This window comes from Myxine glutinosa, chromosome 6 (assembly GCF_964187855.1).
Source record: "Myxine glutinosa chromosome 6, kmMyxGlut1.1, whole genome shotgun sequence".
NCBI classification, from domain to species: Eukaryota; Metazoa; Chordata; class Myxini; order Myxiniformes; family Myxinidae; genus Myxine; species Myxine glutinosa.
This window is the reverse complement of record NC_136266.1, coordinates 965,443-982,927: the sequence shown is the minus strand read 5'-3', so window position 1 is coordinate 982,927 and position 17,485 is coordinate 965,443. Positions and strand designations below refer to the sequence as shown.

Sequence of the window (17,485 nt, the reverse complement as noted above, 5' to 3'; positions counted from 1 at the left end):
TCAAGTCCATTGAGATATATTTTTTTACAATAACGGCATGGTTAGTTTTACACCGCCCGAAATAACAGACGGGAAAATGCCGAGATATATTAAAAATCCGTCCATTTGATGACAATCGTCACGATGAAATATTTAATTTATACGTCGTCACAATAATGTGGAGAGAGGAGCATAGCTTCGTTCACGTGTCGCTACATACGGGAAATTGCCGAGATATATTTTTTTTCAATCACGGCATGGTCAGTCATACACCGCCCGAAATAACAGACGGGAAAATGCCGAGATATATTAAAAATTCGTCCATTTGATGACAATCGTCACGATGAAATATTTAATTTATACGTCGTCACAATAATGTCGAGAGAGGAGCATAGCTTCGTTCACGTGTCGCCACATACGGGAAATTGCCGAGATATAATTTTTTTACATCGCGGCATGGTCAGTCATACACCGCCTGAAATAACAGACGGGAAAATGCCGAGATATATTAAAAATTCGTCGCCACACACGGGAAATTGCCGAGATATATTTTCACTTTGCACAAAAATAACATCAAGTAATCGAATCAATAGGAATGTCCTGTGCCTATAACATCGACGTTATAGGCACAGCTGCATCTAGGCATTGTGTAACATCGACGCGGCTTTTGTTTTAATTAAAACTTTTTGTACTTGTTATTTGATAAAATGCGTTGTCCACTTTTACTATTGCGTTGGTTGCAGGATGGTCACCTTGATGGATTATTACCTCATTTTGAAATTCGCTTACAATTCAGTTCCGACATTTTCACCACACATCCACAACAATGGAGACTGTGAACTTTTCGAAGATCGACAAATTTTCTTTTGTACATGTATCAAGGGTAACGTTATTGTGTTATCATCTCAGATATTTCTTCACAACGTTTCATCAGCGTGAAGACCATCAGATCATCGTGATTATCAACAATTCTCTTGTGTTCGCCAAATTTGTTTGAAACAATTATTACCTCCGACACCAAAGGTGGATGGAGATTGTTTTCGCCCCTGTCTGTTTGTCTGTCTGTCCGTTTGTTTGTGAACAAAATATCAAAAGTTATGAACGGATTTGGACGAAACTTGTTGGACAGGTTGTGTGTGTGTAACAAGGAAGAATCGATTCCATTTTGGGGAAGATCCGGATCCGGATCCAGCTTGGAGAATTTTTAAAGTGATTCTTCACCATTGGCCAAATGGTGAAGAATTCACCTATATTCACCTACACTTCACCTATATGGCCAAAAATGATACATAGCAAGATATCTCAAAAAGGTATGGGACGGCTTCGGACATTTTGTGGACAGATTGGGTGTGTGTGAAGGCAAAGTTGATTCGATTTCGGTGAACATCCGGATCCGAATGTTTTTTATTTATTTTTAATGTGAGCACCATTTTGGATGGGGTCCAAAAACGATATATCGCATGATATTTCAAAAAGTTGTGGAAGAATTGTGACAAAACGACATGGATGAGTTAGTGAGGTGACAAGAACAAGCCAATTCAATTTTGGTTCAGGTCCTTATCCAGATCCGGACTATCAATGTTGGGTTTGAGAAGAATCAGGTGTGGACCACAGGTGTACAAACGAGCAGGTTTAATCAATCTCCACCATGTCTTTCCTCTTCACCTGAACCGTGTCGCATTGTGAAACGCCCTCATGCGGCCAAAGTGGAATTACCATTTCCATCCCAAATATATGAACAGGACAGAACATGTTTCTTTTTCTTGAAAACATTCAGCTCCTGCAGAATTGAACTTTGAAATGGCAAAGAAAAGAATGAGTAGCACAGAATGAACAACATAGTAATTATCTCATGACGTGGTACCTTCACACACATGAACTCTAATCAATGTTTCATTTGTCAATATGTTGGAAAACATTTCCTCCAATCACTCGTAATAATATTAAATGTAAGGAAGGAAATTGTAGGTTTCACCTTTAGTCGTGCGTGATCGTTTAACGTTTATTTAGGTGTTCTCACACTAATCCGAGTATCTCTCAAAATATTTCAGCCAATCAGGTGTGGTCTTCTAACCCTCATGCTCCATGCTGGACTTGGACTTACAACCGTTTCATTCCTTCCATTTGCCTCTGGACTTGTAACTGTTTCATTCCTTCCATTTGCCTCTGGACTTGTAACTGTTTCATTCCTTCCATTTGCCTCTGGACTTGTAACTGTTTCATTCCTTCCATTTCCCTCTGGACTTGTAACTGTTTCATTCCTTCCATTTCCCTCTGGACTTGTAGCTGTTTCATTCCTTCCATTTGCCTCTGGACTTGTAACTGTTTCATTCCTTCCATTTGCCTCTGGACTTGTAACTGTTTCATTCCTTCCATTTCCCTCTGGACTTGTAGCTGTTTCATTCCTTCCATTTTCCTCTGGACTTGTAGCTGTTTCATTCCTTCCATTTGCCTCTGGACTTGTAACTGTTTCATTCCTTCCATTTCCCTCTGGACTTGTAACTGTTTCATTCCTTCCATTTCCCTCTGGACTTGTAGCTGTTTCATTCCTTCCATTTTCCTCTGGACTTGTAACTGTTTCATTCCTTCCATTTGCCTCTGGACTTGTAACTGTTTCATTCCTTCCATTTCCCTCTGGACTTGTAACTGTTTCATTCCTTCCATTTCCCTCTGGACTTGTAGCTGTTTCATTCCTTCCATTTGCCTCTGGACTTGTAACTGTTTCATTCCTTCCATTTCCCTCTGGACTTGTAGCTGTTTCATTCCTGCCATTTCCCTCTGGACTTGTAGCTGTTTCATTCCTTCCATTTCCCTCTGGGCTTGTAACTCTTTCATTCCTTCCATTTCCCTCTGGACTTGTAACCATTTCATTCCTTCCATTTTCCTCTGGACTTGTAACTGTTTCATTCCTTCCATTTCCCTCTGGAATTGTAACTGTTTCATTCCTTCCATTTCCCTCTGGACTTGTAGCTGTTTCATTCCTTCCATTTCCCTCTGGACTTGGAGCTGTTTCATTCCTTCCATTTCCCTCTGGACTTGTAACCGTTTCATTCCTTCCATTTCCCTCTGGACTTGTAACTGTTTCATTCCTTCCATTTCCCTCTGGACTTGTAGCTGTTTCATTCCTTCCATTTTCCTCTGGACTTGTAACCATTTCATTCCTTCCATTTCCCTCTGGACTTGTAGCTGTTTCATTCCTTCCATTTCCCTCTGGACTTGTAACTCTTTCATTCCTTCCATTTCCCTCTGGACTTGTAGCTGTTTCATTCCTTCCATTTCCCTCTGGACTTGTAACCATTTCATTCCTTCCATTTCCCTCTGGACTTGTAACTGTTTCATTCCTTCCATTTCCCTCTGGACTTGTAACTGTTTCATTCCTTCCATTTCCCTCTGGACTTGTAACTGTTTCATTCCTTCCATTTCCCTCTGGACTTGTAACTGTTTCATTCCTTCCATTTCCCTCTGGACTTGTAACTGTTTCATTCCTTCCATTTCCCTCTGGACTTGTAACCATTTCATTCCTTCCATTTCCCTCTGGACTTGTAGCTGTTTCATTCCTTCCATTTCCCTCTGGACTTGTAGCTGTTTCATTCCTGTCATTTTCCTCTGGACTTGTAACTGTTTCATTCCTTCCATTTCCCTCTGGACTTGTAGCTGTTTCATTCCTTCCATTTCCCTCTGGAATTGTAACTGTTTCATTCCTTCCATTTACCTCTGGAATTGTAACTGTTTCATTCCTTCCATTTCCCTCTGGAATTGTAACTGTTTCATTCCTTCCATTTCCCTCTGGACTTGTAGCTGTTTCATTCCTTCCATTTTCCTCTGGACTTGTAACCGTTTCATTCCTTCCATTTTCCTCTGGACTTGTAGCTGTTTCATTCCTTCCATTTCCCTCTGGACTTGTAGCTGTTTCATTCCTTCCATTTCCCTCTGGACTTGTAATAACTGTTTCATTCCTTCCATTTCCCTCTGGACTTGTAACTGTTTCATTCCTTCCATTTCCCTCTGGACTTGTAGCTGTTTCATTCCTTCCATTTCCCTCTGGACTTGTAATAACTGTTTCATTCCTTCCATTTCCCTCTGGACTTGTAACTGTTTCATTCCTTCCATTTCCCTCTGGACTTGTAGCTGTTTCATTCCTTCCATTTCCCTCTGGACTTGTAGCTGTTTCATTCCTTCCATTTCCCTCTGGACTTGTAGCTGTTTCATTCCTTCCATTTCCCTCTGGACTTGTAGCTGTTTCATTCCTTCCATTTTCCTCTGGACTTGTAACTGTTTCATTCCTTCCATTTCCCTCTGGAATTGTAACTGTTTCATTCCTTCCATTTCCCTCTGGACTTGTAGCTGTTTCATTCCTTCCATTTCCCTCTGGACTTGTAGCTGTTTCATTCCTTCCATTTCCCTCTGGACTTGTAGCTGTTTCATTCCTTCCATTTCCCTCTGGAATTGTAACTGTTTCATTCCTTCCATTTCCCTCTGGAATTGTAACTGTTTCATTCCTTCCATTTCCCTCTGGACTTGTAGCTGTTTCATTCCTTCCATTTCCCTCTGGACTTGTAGGTGTTTCATTCCTTCCATTTCCCTCTGGACTTGTAACTGTTTCATTCCTTTCATTTTCCTCTGGAATTGTAACTGTTTCATTCCTTCCATTTCCCTCTGGACTTGTAGCTGTTTCATTCCTTCCATTTCCCTCTGGACTTGTAACTGTTTCATTCCTTCCATTTCCCTCTGGACTTGTAGCTGTTTCATTCCTTCCATTTCCCTCTGGACTTGTAGCTGTTTCATTCCTTCCATTTCCCTCTGGACTTGTCGCTGTTTCATTCCTTCCATTTCCCTCTGGACTTGTAGCTGTTTCATTCCTTCCATTTCCCTCTGGACTTGTAGCTGTTTCATTCCTTCCATTTCCCTCTGGACTTGTAACTGTTTCATTCCTTCCATTTCCCTCTGGACTTGTAGCTGTTTCATTCCTTCCATTTCCCTCTGGACTTGTAACTGTTTCATTCCTTCCATTTCCCTCTGGACTTGTAGCTGTTTCATTCCTTCCATTTCCCTCTGGACTTGTAGCTGTTTCATTCCTTCCATTTCCCTCTGGACTTGTCGCTGTTTCATTCCTTCCATTTCCCTCTGGACTTGTAGCTGTTTCATTCCTTCCATTTCCCTCTGGACTTGTAACTGTTTCATTCCTTCCATTTCCCTCTGGACTTGTAGCTGTTTCATTCCTTCCATTTCCCTCTGGACTTGTAGCTGTTTCATTCCTTCCATTTCCCTCTGGACTTGTCGCTGTTTCATTCCTTCCATTTCCCTCTGGACTTGTAGCTGTTTCATTCCTTCCATTTCCCTCTCGACTTGTAGCTGTTTCATTCCTTCCATTTCCCTCTGGACTTGTAACTGTTTCATTCCTTCCATTTCCCTCTGGACTTGTAGCTGTTTCATTCCTTCCATTTCCCTCTGGACTTGTAACTGTTTCATTCCTTCCATTTCCCTCTGGACTTGTAGCTGTTTCATTCCTTCCATTTCCCTCTGGACTTGTAGCTGTTTCATTCCTTCCATTTCCCTCTGGACTTGTAGCTGTTTCATTCCTTCAATTTCCCTCTGGAATTGTAACATGTTTCATTCCTTCCATTTCCCTCTGGAATTGTAACTGTTTCATTCCTTCCATTTCCCTCTGGAATTGTAACTGTTTCATTCCTTCCATTTCCCTCTGGAATTGTAACTGTTTCATTCCTTCCATTTCCCTCTGGAATTGTAACTGTTTCATTCCTTCCATTTCCCTCTGGAATTGTAACTGTTTCATTCCTTCCATTTCCCTCTGGAATTGTAACTGTTTCATTCCTTCCATTTCCCTCTGGAATTGTAACTGTTTCATTCCTTCCATTTCCCTCTGGAATTGTAACTGTTTCATTCCTTCCATTTCCCTCTGGACTTGTAGCTGTTTCATTCCTTCCATTTCCCTCTGGACTTGTAACTGTTTCATTCCTTCCATTTCCCTCTGGACTTGTAGCTGTTTCATTCCTTCCATTTCCCTCTGGACTTGTCGCTGTTTCATTCCTTCCATTTCCCTCTGGACTTGTAGCTGTTTCATTCCTTCCATTTCCCTCTCGACTTGTAGCTGTTTCATTCCTTCCATTTCCCTCTGGACTTGTAACTGTTTCATTCCTTCCATTTCCCTCTGGACTTGTAGCTGTTTCATTCCTTCCATTTCCCTCTGGACTTGTAACTGTTTCATTCCTTCCATTTCCCTCTGGACTTGTAACTGTTTCATTCCTTCCATTTCCCTCTGGACTTGTAGCTGTTTCATTCCTTCCATTTCCCTCTGGACTTGTCGCTGTTTCATTCCTTCCATTTCCCTCTGGACTTGTAGCTGTTTTATTCCTTCCATTTCCCTCTGGACTTGTAGCTGTTTCATTCCTTCCATTTCCCTCTGGACTTGTAACTGTTTCATTCCTTCCATTTCCCTCTGGACTTGTAGCTGTTTCATTCCTTCCATTTCCCTCTGGACTTGTAACTGTTTCATTCCTTCCATTTCCCTCTGGACTTGTAGCTGTTTCATTCCTTCCATTTCCCTCTGGACTTGTAGCTGTTTCATTCCTTCCATTTCCCTCTGGACTTGTAACTGTTTCATTCCTTCCATTTCCCTCTGGACTTGTAACTGTTTCATTCCTTCCATTTCCCTCTGGAATTGTAACTGTTTCATTCCTTCCATTTCCCTCTGGAATTGTAGCTGTTTCATTCCTTCCATTTTCCTCTGGACTTGTAGCTGTTTCATTCCTTCCATTTTCCTCTGGACTTGTAACTGTTTCATTCCTTCCATTTCCCTCTGGAATTGTAACTGTTTCATTCCTTCCATTTCCCTCTGGAATTGTAACTGTTTCATTCCTTCCATTTCCCTCTGGAATTGTAACTGTTTCATTCCTTCCATTTCCCTCTGGAATTGTAAATGTTCATTCCTTCCATTTCCCTCTGGACTTGTAGCTGTTTCATTCCTTCCATTTCCCTCTGGAATTGTAACTGTTTCATTCCTTCCATTTCCCTCTGGACTTGTAACCATTTCATTCCTTCCATTTCCCTCTGGACTTGTAACTGTTTCATTCCTTCCATTTTCCTCTGGACTTGTAGCTGTTTCATTCCTTCCATTTTCCTCTGGACTTGTAACTGTTTCATTCCTTCCATTTCCCTCTGGACTTGTAACTGTTTCATTCCTTCCATTTCCCTCTGGACTTGTAACTGTTTCATTCCTTCCATTTCCCTCTGGACTTGTAACTGTTTCATTCCTTCCATTTCCCTCTGGACTTGTAACTGTTTCATTCCTTCCATTTCCCTCTGGACTTGTAACTGTTTCATTCCTTCCATTTCCCCTCTGGACTTGTAACTGTTTCATTCCTTCCATTTCCCTCTGGACTTGTAACTGTTTCATTCCTTCCATTTCCCTCTGGACTTGTAACTGTTTCATTCCTTCCATTTCCCTCTGGACTTGTAACTGTTTCATTCCTTCCATTTCCCCTCTGGACTTGTAACTGTTTCATTCCTTCCATTTCCCTCTGGACTTGTAACTGTTTCATTCCTTCCATTTCCCTCTGGACTTGTAACTGTTTCATTCCTTCTATTTCCCTCTGGAATTGTAACTGTTTCATTCCTTCCATTTCCCTCTGGAATTGTAACTGTTTCATTCCTTCCATTTCCCTCTGGAATTGTATCTGTTTCATTCCTTCCATTTCCCTCTGGAATTGTAACTGTTTCATTCCTTCCATTTCCCTCTGGGCTTGTAACTGTTTCATTCCTTCCATTTCCCTCTGGGCTTGTAGCTGTTTCATTCCTTCCATTTCCCTCTGGGCTTGTAACTGTTTCATTCCTGCCATTTCCCTCTGGACTTGTAGCTGTTTCATTCCTTCCATTTCCCTCTGGGCTTGTAGCTGTTTCATTCCTTCCATTTCCCTCTGGAATTGTAACTGTTTCATTCCTGCCATTTCCCTCTGGACTTGTAGCTGTTTCATTCCTTCCATTTCCCTCTGGGCTTGTAACTGTTTCATTCCTTCCATTTCCCTCTGGAATTGTAGCTGTTTCATTCCTTCCATTTCCCTCTGGGCTTGTAACTGTTGCATTCCTTCCATTTTCCTCTGGACTTGTAACTGTTTCATTCCTTCCATTTGCCTCTGGACTTGTAACTGTTTCATTCCTTCCATTTCCCTCTGGAATTGTAACTGTTTCATTCCTTCCATTTCCCTCTGGAATTGTAACTGTTTCATTCCTTCCATTTCCCTCTGGAATTGTAACTGTTTCATTCCTTCCATTTCCCTCTGGGCTTGTAACTGTTTCATTCCTTCCATTTCCCTCTGGACTTGTAACTGTTTCATTCCTTCCATTTCCCTCTGGAATTGTAACTGTTTCATTCCTTCCATTTCCCTCTGGGCTTGTAGCTGTTTCATTCCTTCCATTTCCCTCTGGAATTGTAACTGTTTCATTCCTTCCATTTCCCTCTGGAATTGTAACTTTCATTCCTTCCATTTCCCTCTGGAATTGTAACTGTTTCATTCCTTCCATTTCCCTCTGGACTTGTAACTGTTTCATTCCTTCCATTTCCCTCTGGACTTGTAACTGTTGCATTCCTTCCATTTTCCTCTGGACTTGTAACTGTTTCATTCCTTCCATTTGCCTCTGGACTTGTAACTGTTTCATTCCTTCCATTTCCCTCTGGAATTGTAACTGTTTCATTCCTTCCATTTTCCTCTGGAATTGTAGCTGTTTCATTCCTTCAATTTCCCTCTGGAATTGTAACCGTTTCATTCCTTCCATTTCCCTCTGGAATTGTAACTGTTTCATTCCTTCAATTTCCCTCTGGAATTGTAACCGTTTCATTCCTTCCATTTCCCTCTGGAATTGTAACTGTTTCATTCCTTCCATTTCCCTCTGGAATTGTAACTGTTTCATTCCTTCCATTTCCCTCTGGACTTGTAACTGTTTCATTCCTGTCATTTCCCTCTGGACTTGTAACTGTTTCATTCCTTCCATTTCCCTCTGGACTTGTAGCTGTTTCATTCCTTCCATTTCCCTCTGGACTTGTAGCTGTTTCATTCCTTCCATTTCCCTCTGGAATTGTAGCTGTTTCATTCCTTCCATTTCCCTCTGGACTTGTAGCTGTTTCATTCCTGTCATTTCCCTCTGGACTTGTAACTGTTTCATTCCTTCCATTTCCCTCTGGACTTGTAGCTGTTTCATTCCTTCCATTTCCCTCTGGACTTGTAGCTGTTTCATTCCTTCCATTTCCCTCTGGAATTGTAACTGTTTCATTCCTGTCATTTCCCTCTGGACTTGTAACTGTTTCATTCCTTCCATTTCCCTCTGGACTTGTAGCTGTTTCATTCCTTCCATTTCCCTCTGGACTTGTAGCTGTTTCATTCCTTCCATTTCCCTCTGGACTTGTAACTGTTTCATTCCTTCCATTTCCCTCTGGACTTGTAGCTGTTTCATTCCTTCCATTTCCCTCTGGACTTGTAGCTGTTTCATTCCTTCCATTTCCCTCTGGACTTGTAGCTGTTTCATTCCTTCCATTTCCCTCTGGAATTGTAACTGTTTCATTCCTTCCATTTCCCTCTGGACTTGTAACTGTTTCATTCCTGCCATTTTCCTCTGGGCTTGTAACTGTTTCATTCCTTCCATTTCCCTCTGGACTTGTAACTGTTTCATTCCTTCCATTTCCCTCTGGACTTGTAACTGTTTCATTCCTGCCATTTCCCTCTGGACTTGTAGCTGTTTCATTCCTTCCATTTTCCTCTGGACTTGTAACTGTTTCATTCCTTCCATTTCCCTCTGGACTTGTAACTGTTTCATTCCTTCCATTTCCCTCTGGACTTGTAACTGTTTCATTCCTGTCATTTGCCTCTGGACTTGTAACTGTTTCATTCCTTCTATTTCCCTCTGGAATTGTAACTGTTTCATTCCTTCCATTTCCCTCTGGAATTGTAACTGTTTCATTCCTTCCATTTCCCTCTGGAATTGTAACTGTTTCATTCCTTCCATTTCCCTCTGGAATTGTAGCTGTTTCATTCCTTCCATTTCCCTCTGGACTTGTAACTGTTTCATTCCTTCCATTTCCCTCTGGAATTGTAACTGTTTCATTCCTTCCATTTCCCTCTGGAATTGTAACTGTTTCATTCCTTCCATTTCCCTCTGGAATTGTAACTGTTTCATTCCTTCCATTTCCCTCTGGAATTGTAACTGTTTCATTCCTTCCATTTCCCTCTGGACTTGTAGCTGTTTCATTCGTTCCATTTCCCTCTGGACTTGTAACTGTTTCATTCCTTCCATTTCCCTCTGGACTTGTAGCTGTTTCATTCCTTCCATTTCCCTCTGGACTTGTCGCTGTTTCATTCCTTCCATTTCCCTCTGGACTTGTAGCTGTTTCATTCCTTCCATTTCCCTCTCGACTTGTAGCTGTTTCATTCCTTCCATTTCCCTCTGGACTTGTAGCTGTTTCATTCCTTCCATTTTCCTCTGGACTTGTAACTGTTTCATTCCTTCCATTTCCCTCTGGACTTGTAACTGTTTCATTCCTGCCATTTCCCTCTGGACTTGTAGCTGTTTCATTCCTTCCATTTTCCTCTGGACTTGTAACTGTTTCATTCCTTCCATTTCCCTCTGGACTTGTAACTGTTTCATTCCTTCCATTTCCCTCTGGACTTGTAACTGTTTCATTCCTTCCATTTCCCTCTGGACTTGTAACTGTTTCATTCCTTCTATTTCCCTCTGGAATTGTAACTGTTTCATTCCTTCCATTTCCCTCTGGAATTGTAACTGTTTCATTCCTTCCATTTCCCTCTGGAATTGTAACTGTTTCATTCCTTCCATTTCCCTCTGGAATTGTAGCTGTTTCATTCCTTCCATTTCCCTCTGGACTTGTAACTGTTTCATTCCTTCCATTTCCCTCTGGAATTGTAACTGTTTCATTCCTTCCATTTCCCTCTGGAATTGTAACTGTTTCATTCCTTCCATTTCCCTCTGGAATTGTAACTGTTTCATTCCTTCCATTTCCCTCTGGAATTGTAACTGTTTCATTCCTTCCATTTCCCTCTGGACTTGTAGCTGTTTCATTCGTTCCATTTCCCTCTGGACTTGTAACTGTTTCATTCCTTCCATTTCCCTCTGGACTTGTAGCTGTTTCATTCCTTCCATTTCCCTCTGGACTTGTCGCTGTTTCATTCCTTCCATTTCCCTCTGGACTTATAGCTGTTTCATTCCTTCCATTTCCCTCTCGACTTGTAGCTGTTTCATTCCTTCCATTTCCCTCTGGACTTGTAACTGTTTCATTCCTTCCATTTCCCTCTGGACTTGTAGCTGTTTCATTCCTTCCATTTCCCTCTGGACTTGTAACTGTTTCATTCCTTCCATTTCCCTCTGGACTTGTAACTGTTTCATTCCTTCCATTTCCCTCTGGACTTGTAGCTGTTTCATTCCTTCCATTTCCCTCTGGACTTGTCGCTGTTTCATTCCTTCCATTTCCCTCTGGACTTGTAGCTGTTTTATTCCTTCCATTTCCCTCTGGACTTGTAGCTGTTTCATTCCTACCATTTCCCTCTGGACTTGTAACTGTTTCATTCCTTCCATTTCCCTCTGGACTTGTAGCTGTTTCATTCCTTCCATTTCCTTCTGGACTTGTAACTGTTTCATTCCTTCCATTTCCCTCTGGACTTGTAGCTGTTTCATTCCTTCCATTTCCCTCTGGACTTGTAGCTGTTTCATTCCTTCCATTTCCCTCTGGACTTGTAACTGTTTCATTCCTTCCATTTCCCTCTGGACTTGTAACTGTTTCATTCCTTCCATTTCCCTCTGGAATTGTAACTGTTTCATTCCTTCCATTTCCCTCTGGAATTGTAGCTGTTTCATTCCTTCCATTTTCCTCTGGACTTGTAGCTGTTTCATTCCTTCCATTTCCCTCTGGACTTGTAACTGTTTCATTCCTTCCATTTCCCTCTGGACTTGTAGCTGTTTCATTCGTTCCATTTCCCTCTGGACTTGTAACTGTTTCATTCCTTCCATTTCCCTCTGGACTTGTAGCTGTTTCATTCCTTCCATTTCCCTCTGGACTTGTAACTGTTTCATTCCTTCCATTTCCCTCTGGACTTGTAACTGTTTCATTCCTTCTATTTCCCTCTGGAATTGTAACTGTTTCATTCCTTCCATTTCCCTCTGGAATTGTAACTGTTTCATTCCTTCCATTTCCCTCTGGAATTGTAACTGTTTCATTCCTTCCATTTCCCTCTGGACTTGTAGCTGTTTCATTCCTTCCATTTCCCTCTGGAATTGTAACTGTTTCATTCCTTCCATTTCCCTCTGGACTTGTAACCATTTCATTCCTTCCATTTCCCTCTGGACTTGTAACTGTTTCATTCCTGCCATTTTCCTCTGGGCTTGTAACTGTTTCATTCCTTCCATTTCCCTCTGGACTTGTAGCTGTTTCATTCCTTCCATTTTCCTCTGGACTTGTACATGTTTCATTCCTTCCATTTCCCTCTGGACTTGTAACTGTTTCATTCCTGCCATTTCCCTCTGGACTTGTAGCTGTTTCATTCCTTCCATTTTCCTCTGGACTTGTAACTGTTTCATTCCTTCCATTTCCCTCTGGACTTGTAACTGTTTCATTCCTTCCATTTCCCTCTGGACTTGTAACTGTTTCATTCCTGTCATTTGCCTCTGGACTTGTAACTGTTTCATTCCTTCTATTTCCCTCTGGAATTGTAACTGTTTCATTCCTTCCATTTCCCTCTGGAATTGTAACTGTTTCATTCCTTCCATTTCCCTCTGGAATTGTAACTGTTTCATTCCTTCCATTTCCCTCTGGGCTTGTAACTGTTTCATTCCTGCCATTTCCCTCTGGACTTGTAGCTGTTTCATTCCTTCCATTTCCCTCTGGGCTTGTAGCTGTTTCATTCCTTCCATTTCCCTCTGGAATTGTAACTGTTTCATTCCTTCCATTTCCCTCTGGGCTTGTAACTGTTTCATTCCTTCCATTTCCCTCTGGAATTGTAGCTGTTTCATTCCTTCCATTTCCCTCTGGGCTTGTAACTGTTGCATTCCTTCCATTTTCCTCTGGACTTGTAACTGTTTCATTCCTTCCATTTGCCTCTGGACTTGTAACTGTTTCATTCCTTCCATTTCCCTCTGGAATTGTAACTGTTTCATTCCTTCCATTTCCCTCTGGAATTGTAACTGTTTCATTCCTTCCATTTCCCTCTGGAATTGTAACTGTTTCATTCCTTCCATTTCCGTCTGGGCTTGTAACTGTTTCATTCCTTCCATTTCCCTCTGGACTTGTAACTGTTTCATTCCTTCCATTTCCCTCTGGAATTGTAACTGTTTCATTCCTTCCATTTCCCTCTGGAATTGTAACTTTCATTCCTTCCATTTCCCTCTGGAATTGTAACTGTTTCATTCCTTCCATTTCCCTCTGGACTTGTAACTGTTTCATTCCTTCCATTTCCCTCTGGACTTGTAACTGTTGCATTCCTTCCATTTTCCTCTGGACTTGTAACTGTTTCATTCCTTCCATTTCCCTCTGGACTTGTAACTGTTTCATTCCTTCCATTTCCCTCTGGACTTGTAGCTGTTGCATTCCTTCCATTTTCCTCTGGACTTGTAACTGTTTCATTCCTTCCATTTCCCTCTGGACTTGTAACTGTTTCATTCCTTCCATTTCCCTCTGGACTTATAACTGTTTCATTCCTTCCATTTGCCTCTGGACTTGTAACTGTTTCATTCCTGTCATTTCCCTCTGGACTTGTAACTGTTTCATTCCTTCCATTTCCCTCTGGACTTATAACTGTTTCATTCCTTCCATTTCCCTCTGGACTTGTAACTGTTTCATTCCTTCCATTTCCCTCTGGACTTATAACTGTTTCATTCCTTCCATTTGCCTCTGGACGTGTAACTGTTTCATTCCTTCCATTTCCCTCTGGACTTGTAACTGTTTCATTCCTGTCATTTCCCTCTGGACTTGTAACTGTTTCATTCCTGTCATTTTCCTCTGGACTTGTAACTGTTTCATTCCTTCCATTTCCCTCTGGACTTGTAACTGTTTCATTCCTTCCATTTCCCTCTGGACTTGTAACTGTTTCATTCCTTCCATTTCCCTCTGGACTTGTAACTGTTTCATTCCTGTCATTTCCCTCTGGACTTGTAACTGTTTCATTCCTTCCATTTCCCTCTGGGCTTGTAACTGTTTCATTCCTTCCATTTCCCTCTGGACTTGTAACTGTTGCATTCCTTCCATTTTCCTCTGGACTTGTAACTGTTTCATTCCTTCCATTTCCCTCTGGACTTGTAACTGTTTCATTCCTTCCATTTCCCTCTGGACTTGTAGCTGTTGCATTCCTTCCATTTTCCTCTGGACTTGTAACTGTTTCATTCCTTCCATTTCCCTCTGGACTTATAACTGTTTCATTCCTTCCATTTCCCTCTGGACTTATAACTGTTTCATTCCTTCCATTTCCCTCTGGACTTGTAACTGTTTCATTCCTTCCATTTCCCTCTGGACTTGTAACTGTTTCATTCCTTCCATTTCCCTCTGGACTTATAACTGTTTCATTCCTTCCATTTCCCTCTGGAATTGTAACTGTTTCATTCCTTCCATTTCCCTCTGGAATTGTAACTGTTTCATTCCTTCCATTTCCCTCTGGAATTGTAACTGTTTCATTCCTGTCATTTTCCTCTGGACTTTTAACTGTTTCATTCCTTCCATTTCCCTCTGGACTTATAACTGTTTCATTCCTTCCATTTCCCTCTGGAATTGTAACTGTTTCATTCCTTCCATTTCCCTCTGGAATTATAACTGTTTCATTCCTTCCATTTCCCTCTGGAATTGTAACTGTTTCATTCCTTCCATTTCCCTCTGGAATTGTAACTGTTTCATTCCTTCCATTTCCGTCTGGGCTTGTAACTGTTTCATTCCTTCCATTTCCCTCTGGACTTGTAACTGTTTCATTCCTTCCATTTGCCTCTGGACTTGTAACTGTTTCATTCCTGTCATTTCCCTCTGGACTTGTAACTGTTTCATTCCTTCCATTTCCCTCTGGACTTATAACTGTTTCATTCCTTCCATTTCCCTCTGGACTTGTAACTGTTTCATTCCTTCCATTTCCCTCTGGACTTGTAACTGTTTCATTCCTTCCATTTCCCTCTGGACTTATAACTGTTTCATTCCTTCCATTTCCCTCTGGACTTGTAACTGTTTCATTCCTGTCATTTCCCTCTGGACTTATAACTGTTTCATTCCTTCCATTTCCCTCTGGACTTATAACTGTTTCATTCCTTCCATTTCCCTCTGGACTTGTAACTGTTTCATTCCTTCCATTTCCCTCTGGACTTGTAACTGTTTCATTCCTTCCATTTCCCTCTGGACTTATAACTGTTTCATTCCTTCCATTTGCCTCTGGACTTGTAACTGTTTCATTCCTGTCATTTCCCTCTGGACTTGTAACTGTTTCATTCCTTCCATTTCCCTCTGGACTTATAACTGTTTCATTCCTTCCATTTCCCTCTGGACTTGTAACTGTTTCATTCCTTCCATTTCCCTCTGGACTTATAACTGTTTCATTCCTTCCATTTGCCTCTGGACTTGTAACTGTTTCATTCCTTCCATTTCCCTCTGGACTTGTAACTGTTTCATTCCTGTCATTTCCCTCTGGACTTGTAACTGTTTCATTCCTGTCATTTTCCTCTGGACTTGTAACTGTTTCATTCCTTCCATTTCCCTCTGGACTTGTAACTGTTTCATTCCTTCCATTTCCCTCTGGACTTGTAACTGTTTCATTCCTTCCATTTCCCTCTGGACTTGTAACTGTTTCATTCCTGTCATTTCCCTCTGGACTTGTAACTGTTTCATTCCTTCCATTTCCCTCTGGGCTTGTAACTGTTTCATTCCTGCCATTTCCCTCTGGACTTGTAACTGTTTCATTCCTTCCATTTCCCCTCTGGACTTGTAACTGTTTCATTCCTTCCATTTCCCTCTGGGCTTGTAACTGTTTCATTCCTTCCATTTCCCTCTGGAATTGTAACTTTCATTCCTTCCATTTCCCTCTGGAATTGTAACTGTTTCATTCCTTCCATTTCCCTCTGGACTTGTAACTGTTTCATTCCTTCCATTTCCCTCTGGACTTGTAACTGTTGCATTCCTTCCATTTTCCTCTGGACTTGTAACTGTTTCATTCCTTCCATTTCCCTCTGGAATTGTAACTGTTTCATTCCTTCCATTTCCCTCTGGAATTGTAGCTGTTTCATTCCTGTCATTTTCCTCTGGACTTGTAACTGTTGCATTCCTTCCATTTGCCTCTGGACTTGTAACTGTTTCATTCCTTCCATTTCCCTCTGGAATTGTAGCTGTTTCATTCCTGTCATTTTCCTCTGGACTTTTAACTGTTTCATTCCTTCCATTTCCCTCTGGACTTATAACTGTTTCATTCCTTCCATTTGCCTCTGGACTTGTAACTGTTTCATTCCTTCCATTTCCCTCTGGACTTGTAACTGTTTCATTCCTGTCATTTCCCTCTGGACTTGTAACTGTTTCATTCCTGTCATTTTCCTCTGGACTTGTAACTGTTTCATTCCTTCCATTTCCCTCTGGACTTGTAACTGTTTCATTCCTTCCATTTCCCTCTGGACTTGTAACTGTTTCATTCCTTCCATTTCCCTCTGGACTTGTAACTGTTTCATTCCTGTCATTTCCCTCTGGACTTGTAACTGTTTCATTCCTTCCATTTCCCCTCTGGACTTGTAACTGTTTCATTCCTTCCATTTCCCTCTGGACTTGTAGCTGTTTCATTCCTTCCATTTTCCTCTGGACTTGTAACTGTTTCATTCCTTCCATTTCCCTCTGGACTTGTAACTGTTTCATTCCTTCCATTTCCCTCTGGACTTGTAACTGTTTCATTCCTGTCATTTGCCTCTGGACTTGTAACTGTTTCATTCCTTCCATTTGCCTCTGGACTTGTAACTGTTTCATTCCTGTCATTTCCCTCTGGACTTGTAACTGTTTCATTCCTTCCATTTCCCCTCTGGACTTGTAACTGTTTCATTCCTTCCATTTCCCTCTGGACTTGTAACTGTTTCATTCCTGTCATTTCCCTCTGGACTTGTAACTGTTTCATTCCTGTCATTTCCCTCTGGACTTGTAACTGTTTCATTCCTTCCATTTCCCCTCTGGACTTGTAACTGTTTCATTCCTTCCATTTGCCTCTGGACTTGTAACTGTTTCATTCCTGTCATTTCCCTCTGGACTTGTAACTGTTTCATTCCTTCCATTTCCCTCTGGACTTGTAACTGTTTCATTCCTGTCATTTCCCTCTGGACTTGTAACTGTTTCATTCCTGTCATTTCCCTCTGGACTTGTAACTGTTTCATTCCTTCCATTTCCCCTCTGGACTTGTAACTGTTTCATTCCTTCCATTTCCCTCTGGACTTGTAACTGTTTCATTCCTTCCATTTCCCTCTGGACTTGTAACTGTTTCATTCCTGTCATTTG

General features: G+C 41.4%; 1 protein-coding gene across 1 annotated transcript in view; it reads left to right on the top strand.

Annotated features, from left to right (window-relative positions):
* Positions 1 to 17,485, top strand: part of LOC137429523 (nectin 1b) — a 187,546-nt gene that overhangs the window by 143,402 nt on the left and 26,659 nt on the right. The gene's annotated exons all lie outside the window — the stretch shown is intronic.